Here is an 8640-nt window from a genome sequence, read left to right as displayed (position 1 = left end):
GAATGGATAAAGAAGATATATAATGGAATATTACTCAGCCATAAAAAGTATGAGATCATTCCATTTGAGACAACATGGATGTACCTAGAGGGTATTGTGCCAAGTGAAATAAGTCAGAGAAACACAAATACCATATGATTTCATTCATATGTAGAATTTAAGAAAAAAACCATACTCTTAACTATAGAGAACAAACTGATGGTTACCAGAGGGGAAGTGGGGGGGTGGGGTGGGTGCCATAGGAGAAAAAGATTAATAGTACAGTTACCTTGATGAGCACTGAGAAACTTACAGAACTGTTGAATCACTGTATTGCACGCCTGAAACAAACAAACAAAAAAGTAAAATAAATAATAGAAAATGAAACTCATCACTTTAAAGCCAGTAAAGCAATAATTTATTTGGACAAGGACCATCAATAGATTCTAAAATCACCAGTTGACAGCATGAATGTTGAGAAGCAAAATACTCATTCTTCAATATCACTCAGTCTGTCAGTTACTCATCACAGAGGATCAAGGTACTTTTCCAGGGGAGACATATGGCAGACACTTCCTTAACCAAGTGATGAAAAAGTGAACGACACCAATAACAAGACTATTTGGCATCATGGTCTTCCTGGTACAATGCACTGAGAAGGAAGCAATATCAACCATGTGATATGCCATCAACGAGAGTCCTATAAATCTAACCCGAAGGAAGCAATCAGATAAATCCAATTGAGGCACTCTACAAAACCCTTCAAAATGTGAATGCCATGAAAGACCACAAAAAGAGGAGAAAACTGTTCTGGGTTAAAGGAGATAAAAGAGACATGGCCACAAAACTCAATACGTGATCCTTGATTCTATTCCTGTTCAAAACAAAAAGCTCTTAAATATTTGATAATTTGATATGAATTTTACATTAGGAAACTGCACCTTATCACAGCAAAAATTTCCCCTGTGATGATTCTAGGATGTTTATGTAAGAGCATGTCTTTGTTGTTAAGAGATACATGCTCAAGTGTGTGGGGGTTAAGTGCCATGATGTCTACAACTAACTCTAAGAGCTTGATAAAAATGCATCAGAGAAAGAAAGCAAATGTGTCAAAATGTTAACAGTTGGCGGATCTATAATAGCATTTACAAGGGTTCATTGTACTTATCTTTGCAATTTTTTCAGAGACTATATTTCAAAATTTAAAAAAACAGGGAAAAGAAAATATTTTTAAATGATTTGGGAAGTCCTCATATTGGCAAGAATATAGAGTGCTAAAAATGCTCATATACATCTGGAACAAGCATGATTGGGTACATCCTGTCTGGAGACAAGGTAGACATGTATCAGTTTATTAGAACCTTAGGTTTTATGCCAGAAAAAATGGGTAAATAAATTATGGAGTATTTCTAGTGTTGTGGTCTAGAGCATGGGCTCTGAAGTCAGATGCCTGATTCATTTCCTTGTGCCTCAGCTTCCCCCTCTGTGAAATAAGCATAATAAAAAAAAATCCTGCCTTGTAAACTAGTTATGAGATTACATAAGATCACTTACTTAAAGTATTTAGTACAGTGCCTGGCACATAGCAGGTATCCAATCAATATTACATATTGTTAGCTATTACACAATTGATAAAAAGATGATGCACATCCACCTTTACTGACCTGGAAAGAAGCCTGTGACATGGTGTTGAATCAAAGAGCAGATTACCGAATAGAATGCAAGTTCGAATATCACTTTTGTAAACGTATGTTTTGCATTTCCACTTGGTTACCTTCGTAGCAAGATGCTCACCAGGACGGCCACCTAAGTGTTAACAGTGGGTAAGTAAGGGGCGGGGAGGGGTTCCAGCCTTACTTTCCAGCCTTTTACTTTCCTCTTTGTGCATTTCTATGCGGTTTGATTTTATTTTTTTGCAACACATGTATAAATGTTTTTACAATCAGGTTTTTATTTGGAGAAGATAAACAAATCACGGATCCGTGGGTCTCTCTGCTCAGGCGTGGCTTTATCTGAGCATCCGGCCAGATGTCCTGCTAGATGAGGAACGCCGGGACACTTCTCGCACCACCCCTGCCCCAATACTGACATTTGATGACCTTTGACACAATTCACTGTTTCCTTTGCTCCGCCTGGGTGTTCCGCAGCAGCTCTGCCAGGCACACAGCAGGCATTCGGTAAATATGTGTTTGTTTCTTTATTTTCACTGGGGGATTATGTTTTCTCCACATTTCTACCCCATTTTCACGCAGCAGGTGTTGTGGGCCTGCAGTGTCTGGCTCAGGGAATGACAGCATACATGAAGATTCACTGAAACCTATCTTGGAGGGCACTCAACTATTTCCTGGGTGTTTTTAAAAGGTATCCTCACTGTCCTGCAGAAATGCAGCTCCGAGGCTCATTTCTCAAGTCCTGGCTCTCGGCAGCTTCGCCCGGAACCGAGGTGCTGTGTTCCAAGATGACCACAAGATGGCAGTCTTTCCCTGCGTCAGGCTTGGCGGAAGCCTGCATCCCCGACTTGTGTGTTTTCTGAATCCAGCTTCTGTGCTGCCCCAAGCAATTTCAGGAAAGAGACTCTTTATACTAAAGAGACCTTCACCAAAGAAGAGGACAGTAGGATTAGATATTCGGAAACAGAAGAACTCGAAGAAGAAAACACAATTTCCCAACACCACGTGCTCACTCAGCCTTCTCTTCAACAAAAGTTGCAACAGCTTTGTGTCCATTTGCAGTCTGGAATCGAATTAGAATTGCCAAGCATCCCAGCCCGCTCTGAATCCACATTCCTTTATCCCTTTGTGCCACTCAAAGCCAGATATTGATGTCTGAAAACAAGATACATAAGCTTCATTATTTAAGTGTCTTTTCCTTAAACAAGAACGCTTTAATACTTAACAAGGTAGGGAAGCTACATAATTTAAAATCTATGCGAACAGAAATAAGAAATTATTTGTAGCGGTCTCCACTTTTACACCCACCAACAAAGAAAGACATTCACAATTTTTTGCCTTCCCAGGGCCCCAAAATACAACACTGGCCTGTTCTCCTGCTCCCGGCAGAAGCTGCAGCTGAAACTGGTCTTTATCAGCTTTTCTTTCTCAATATTTACCAACCAATAAATCTTTTTTTCCTCTAAGACAACTGACATTCGAATCCTGTTCATGTGGAGGCTTGTTATCCAAATAATATAAAATGAACTGCTTCATTATCCACTGAGAAAGTATTAAGATGGAATTTTTTCCCCTACAGATCAATATTGAAGAAGGGAGGGAGGTGTTTTCCATCTGAGGGGAGGGCAGCTGCCTGCCGGTGAGGAGCATACCTCAATCCAGGGGCCTCCTGCTCTGCTCCGGAGGCTGGCGGGTCGCCTCCTGTCTGTCATGGGGGCATGTGTGCTAATCGAGGGAAATCTATTTTGGCTCAAAAGGCTTCCCATAGAGGCTACTCCAAAGTTGGCCCCAGCAAGGGCCAGCCTGTCTGTGCCGTTACCCTGAGGACTCCAAGAAACAGAAAGGTTGTCAGAGCCACGGGCTGTTTTACCCATTTCCAAAGTGGAAAACTTCATTCAGTCTTTTGATAAGAATTCTAATTCCATTGTTCCATAAGACAATGCCACCTTCTCCTCCTTCTGTGAGGGTGGTGTGGTGTCAAGCAAGGAGAGAGCAGTGGCCTGAGGTTTCAGGAAGTGGGAGGTGTGGGGCCGGCCCTGCTAACTGCCTGGTGAAGCCAGCCCCAGGATTTGCTTCAGTTTCCCCATTTGTAGACTGAGATGTCCCACTCGTTGCTCCTTAGGGCCTTCCCATAATTCTACTTACCAAGGATCTGAAACAAAGGAAGGGGCTTTGGGGCACTGAGAACTCCCAGTCATCAGAGACCACAGATGCTGGCTTGATCTTTATGCAGACTAAGCAATTCAGCCCCTGGAGAATCTTCTAGAGAAAACGATTTTAGACTACTAATAGCAATAGATAATACATAGAGATTTTATTGTACCAGGTTTCCTTCTAGAGGTTTGTCATATTAATTAATTTAATCCTGACACCACTCCCATGTTATGCTCCTTGTATACTTTATACAGAGAGGTTAAATAATTTCCTCAGTGTCACATAGGCAGTGACTAAGAGATTTGAAGCCAGGGGGCTCAGCTTTATAGTTTATTCTCTTAAATCCCTGCTGCCTGGCTGGTGGCAATTCTAGGTAACCTCTGAGGTCTGTCTCATCCTGGGCTGGTCATAGGGCAGGACTGTGTGCCAGACGCCTTGTCTGTTGGGTGAGTCATGGCTCTAACCTTGGGCACACCCTGTAGGTGGTCTTGTCTCCCTCCCATCCCCTGACCCCATCTTTTTTTTCAAGTTTACTTACTCATTTATTTATTCTAAGAGAGAGAGCAAGGGAGGGGCAGAGAGACAGGGAGAGAGAGAATCCCAAGCAGGCTCCCAGTTGTCAGCACAGAGCTCCACATGGGACTCAAACTCACAAAACATGGGATCATGACCTGAGCCGAAATCAGTAGCTAGACGCTTAACCAACTGAGCCACCCAGGCGCCCCACCACCACCCCATCTTTATTCTGACAGGCATGGCCATGGATGATATCTGTGCTCATCAGCATGTGCAGATTTCTGACATTATTTTATAACTACATAAATAACTCATGAGTAATGTTTCTTTATTTAAAAAAATTAAAAAGACAACTTTACAAATAAGGCTTAAAAACTCCCTTTTGACAATCACCATTCTTGTTTCCTTTCCTCCCTAAAGTAACAGCCGCTATCAGTTTTGGGTATAGTCTTACAAAATATTTTCTGTGCTGCATATACACTTAGAATACTTAGAATGTAGTAGTGCTTTGTACTTTAAGGGAGCTTCTGTTCCCTTCAGAAATGGTATTATGCGGTGTATATTATCTGGGAATTCCTTTCCTTACTCAGCAGTGCATCTGAGAGGCCCTTCCGTGTTCCTACCCACAGACCTGCACATTCTTTTTAGAGTATCTCATGTGTGGACAAATCGTTGTCTATCTGTCTATTCCCCTTTTGATGGATAGCTAGGTTACTTCTAAATTTGTATTATTCCAGACATTGCCACAGTGTACTTTCACATGCTCCCTTGTGCATATGTACAAATATTCCTTTGGTGTAAATAATAAAAGTGAAATTGCTTAGTGTGTACATATTTTATTAAACAGACACAAATATCACTTAAGATTTTTATGATGTTTTCCAAAAATGTTTAGGAATTTAAAACTCTATAATGCCCCCAAATTACTATAAACAGCTAACAGAATACCAGTAAGAGTTGCAGGCAGTGAAATGCAGTGATGGTAAGAATGAGAGTCGGTAATACATATGAATGGTAAGTTCACACTTTTTGCTTCCATCAAGAAAATGTATTAGAATGCAACATAGCTAAAAATGATGTTAATAATGAAAACCCTTCAAGGTACTATAATTGAAAAAAAAATTAACTTATTTGCAAACGTGTCTGAGGTCTTTTGCGGTTTGTATGCATTTCCATTCGCCTGCACAGCCCATGCTCTCAACCAGGAGCTCTTCCACCTGCCAGCAACTGCAAGAGGCACAGCACCACTTCTCCACATGGACATTCCAAGGAACCCTGAACAACATGTGTTGAAACAGAAATGTACCCAAGGATGAAGGGATAGTTCTGCTGGCCATACTGTAAGTGGCAGTGCATCCTGATGGAAGTTGACGTAGGGACTGAACTGGTGCATGCCACACAAACACTCACTCACTCACTCACACTCATATATATATATGTATGTGTATATACACACATACATAGTGAAGCATTCACACACTTCTGCAATGCCAAGGTTCAGATATGAGGTCTCTGATTCCCAAAAAGAGCACCATGGGGTGGGGGGAGGAATATGCCATTGGCCACATATCTGGGGGCATCCCAGGCCCCTTGGAGCTTACTTTGAGTCTATGAAAAATGAGAAAGAGGATTTACTTTTAGTGAATGGAACCCCAAGACCAGCTTCTGCCAGGATACCTTCCTTCTCTACTATAAACCCTCCTGCTGTGTCCACCCTCTCTCAAATGGAGACTTTTCTCTGATCCTCAGATCTACCTGGGACTAAAGAAAAAGTGAACTTGGTGCCTGGGTGGCTCAGTTGGTTGAGCTTCTGACTTCGGCTCAGGTCATGATCTCACAGTTTGTGAGTTTGAGCCCCCTGTCAGGCTCTGTGCTGAGGGCATAGAGCCTGGAGCCTGCTTCGGATTCTATGTCTCTCTCTCTCTCTCTCTCTTTCTGCCCATCCCCCATTTGTGCTCTGTCTCTCTCTCTCAAAAATAAATAAACATTAAAAATAAAAGTGAACAAAGTTGGTCCTTAGGGAACCCTGATTTCCACTTTCTCGGTACATCCCCCACTGAAGACAACCCATTTTTCTTTCTTGTCACTCCTGGTTCCCACAGACTTTGTCTTTTTTTCTCTATCCTTTTCCCTTTCCAGACATGCCTTCACAAAAGTAGCTTCTGTCCACTCTCTAGATCTATGCTAGTCAGAGAGCAGTCTTAGGGGTCCACGCTGGTGCGTGTACACTTTGTCCCGGTCTGCAGTGGGACCGCATAAACATTTAACTTTAGGGCTACTAAATCTAAGCACAAATTTAGACTTGAATTTTGAATTTTTATTTCATTATCTTAGTAATTTTTACTGAATTTTACAATCATGGATTCGAAATATTTTAAACATGTGTCTTTGAGTCAGGATATTCTCTTTCTCTTAACTTCCTCTGTGGATTAGTTATTTCGTGGTTTGTGGAGCAGGTGGGACAAGAGGTCCTGATTCTAGGTACCCCTCACTGCAAGTGACTGTCCCCTTGGCTGGTGTGGGTGGCTTGTGAAATGTCACGTGCTTGTGAAGAAGGATTTTGATGTTTTGAGGTTTCCTCTTTTTTTAATGTTTGTTTATTTTTAAATTTCTTTTAATGTTTATTTATTTTTGAGAAAAAGAGAGAGACAGAGTGTGAGCAGAGGAGGAACAAAGAGAGGGAGACACAGAATCCAAAGTAGGCTCCAGGCTCCAAGCTGTCTGCACAGCACCTGATGCAGGGCTCAAACTCACGAGCTGTGCGATCATGACCTGAGCTGAAGTCGGACACTCAACCGACTGAGCCACCCAGGTGCCCCTAATGTTTGTTTATTTTTGAAAGAGAGAGCACAAGTGGGGAAGGGACGGGGGTGGGGGGGCGGTACAGAGGATCCAAGGTGGGCTCCAGGCTGACAGCAGGCAGCTGTCTGCTCAAACTCAGGAACTGTGAGATCATGACCTGAGCCAAAGTCAGAAGCTTAACCAACAGAGCCACCAGTAACCCCTTGAGTTTTCCGCTTTAGTGTTTTCAGTAGGAGTGCAACTTTGGGACAGTCCACATATGAAGACTTCTGCCTGTTTAGGACCTCCAAGAGCAGCAAAAGTTTTTCATGGTTCTTCTTGGTGCTTAAGGGTAAACATGACTGAATTTTACCAACTGACACTCCTGTTATCTATTGCTAAATAATTAACCGTCCCAGGGGCGCCTGGGTGGCGCAGTCAGTTAAGCGTCCGACTTCAGCCAGGTCACGATCTCGCGGTCCGGGAGTTCGAGCCCCGCGTCAGGCTCTGGGCTGATGGCTCAGAGCCTGGAGCCTGTTTCCGATTCTGTGTCTCCCTCTCTCTCTGCCCCTCCGCCGTTCATGCTCTGTCTCTCTCTGTCCCAAAAATAAATAAACGTTGAAAAAAAATTAAAAAAATAATTAACCGTCCCCAAACCTAGTGGTTCCTTAACAGACACATTACCAAAGAAGATACACAGATGGCAAATAAGTATATGAAAAGATGTCCAACATCATATGTCATTAGGGAAATGCAAGTTAAAACAACCATACGATACCACTGCACACCTATTAGAATGGCCAACATCCAGAACACTGACAACACCAAATTCTGGCAAGGATGTAAAGCTACAGGAACTTTCATGCATTGTTGGTGGGAATGCAAACAGTATAGCCACATTGGAAGACGGTTTGGTGGCCTCTTACAAAACTAAACATCATCTTACCATATGATCCAACAATCATACATGCTTGGGGATGTGTGAGAAATCTCTGCACCTTCTGCTCAATTTTGCTGTGAGCCTAAAACTTTTGTAGAAAAATAAAATCTTAATACAAATGAATTGATGCTAGTTTAGGGGGAAAAAGCTATTTAAGCCAACAGCACCTCTTGTTTCACTCATGAATAAGCACTCTGGGTGGAGCTCAGGGGGAAGAGACACCTCTACACCACTCAGTGTCACCTGACCAGCCCAAAGGCTGTGCTGGAGTCATCAGAGGCTCCTCACAGCTGGCACCTGGGCTGGGAGATGCAAACAGGTGGGGCTGGAGCATCTGGAACCCCCCACCCCCACCCTTCATACCCCAGTGTGGTCTCTTCAGAACAGCGGCTTCAGAATAGCTGGACTCCTTACAAGTGAGTGCAAGACTCACAAGGCACTTGTTTCAAAGAAAGAGGCATGCGGAAGCCATGTCACCTTCTATGACTTAGCCCCAGGGTCACTCACTGTGACTTCTGCATTCATTGAGGCAGTCACCAAGGCTCACCCAGGTTCAAGGGAAGGGAGAGAGACTCCACTTCTTGATGGGGTGTGAGAAGG

The 8640-nt window shown here is 42.9% G+C and overlaps 1 long non-coding RNA gene across 1 annotated transcript; it reads right to left on the bottom strand.

Annotated features, from left to right (window-relative positions):
* Positions 1 to 224: 224 nt before the first annotated feature.
* On the bottom strand, positions 225 to 3794 carry LOC123384208. The gene is made up of 3 exons (XR_006594927.1): positions 3302 to 3794; positions 1644 to 2804; positions 225 to 320 (listed from the first exon to the last, which is right to left on the bottom strand). It is a non-coding gene; the product is annotated as an uncharacterized LOC123384208 (long non-coding RNA).
* Positions 3795 to 8640: the final 4846 nt, after the last annotated feature.

Source organism: Felis catus, chromosome A3, assembly GCF_018350175.1.
Source record: "Felis catus isolate Fca126 chromosome A3, F.catus_Fca126_mat1.0, whole genome shotgun sequence".
NCBI lineage: Eukaryota > Metazoa > Chordata > Mammalia > Carnivora > Felidae > Felis > Felis catus.
This window is presented reverse-complemented; position numbering and strand designations above follow the sequence as displayed.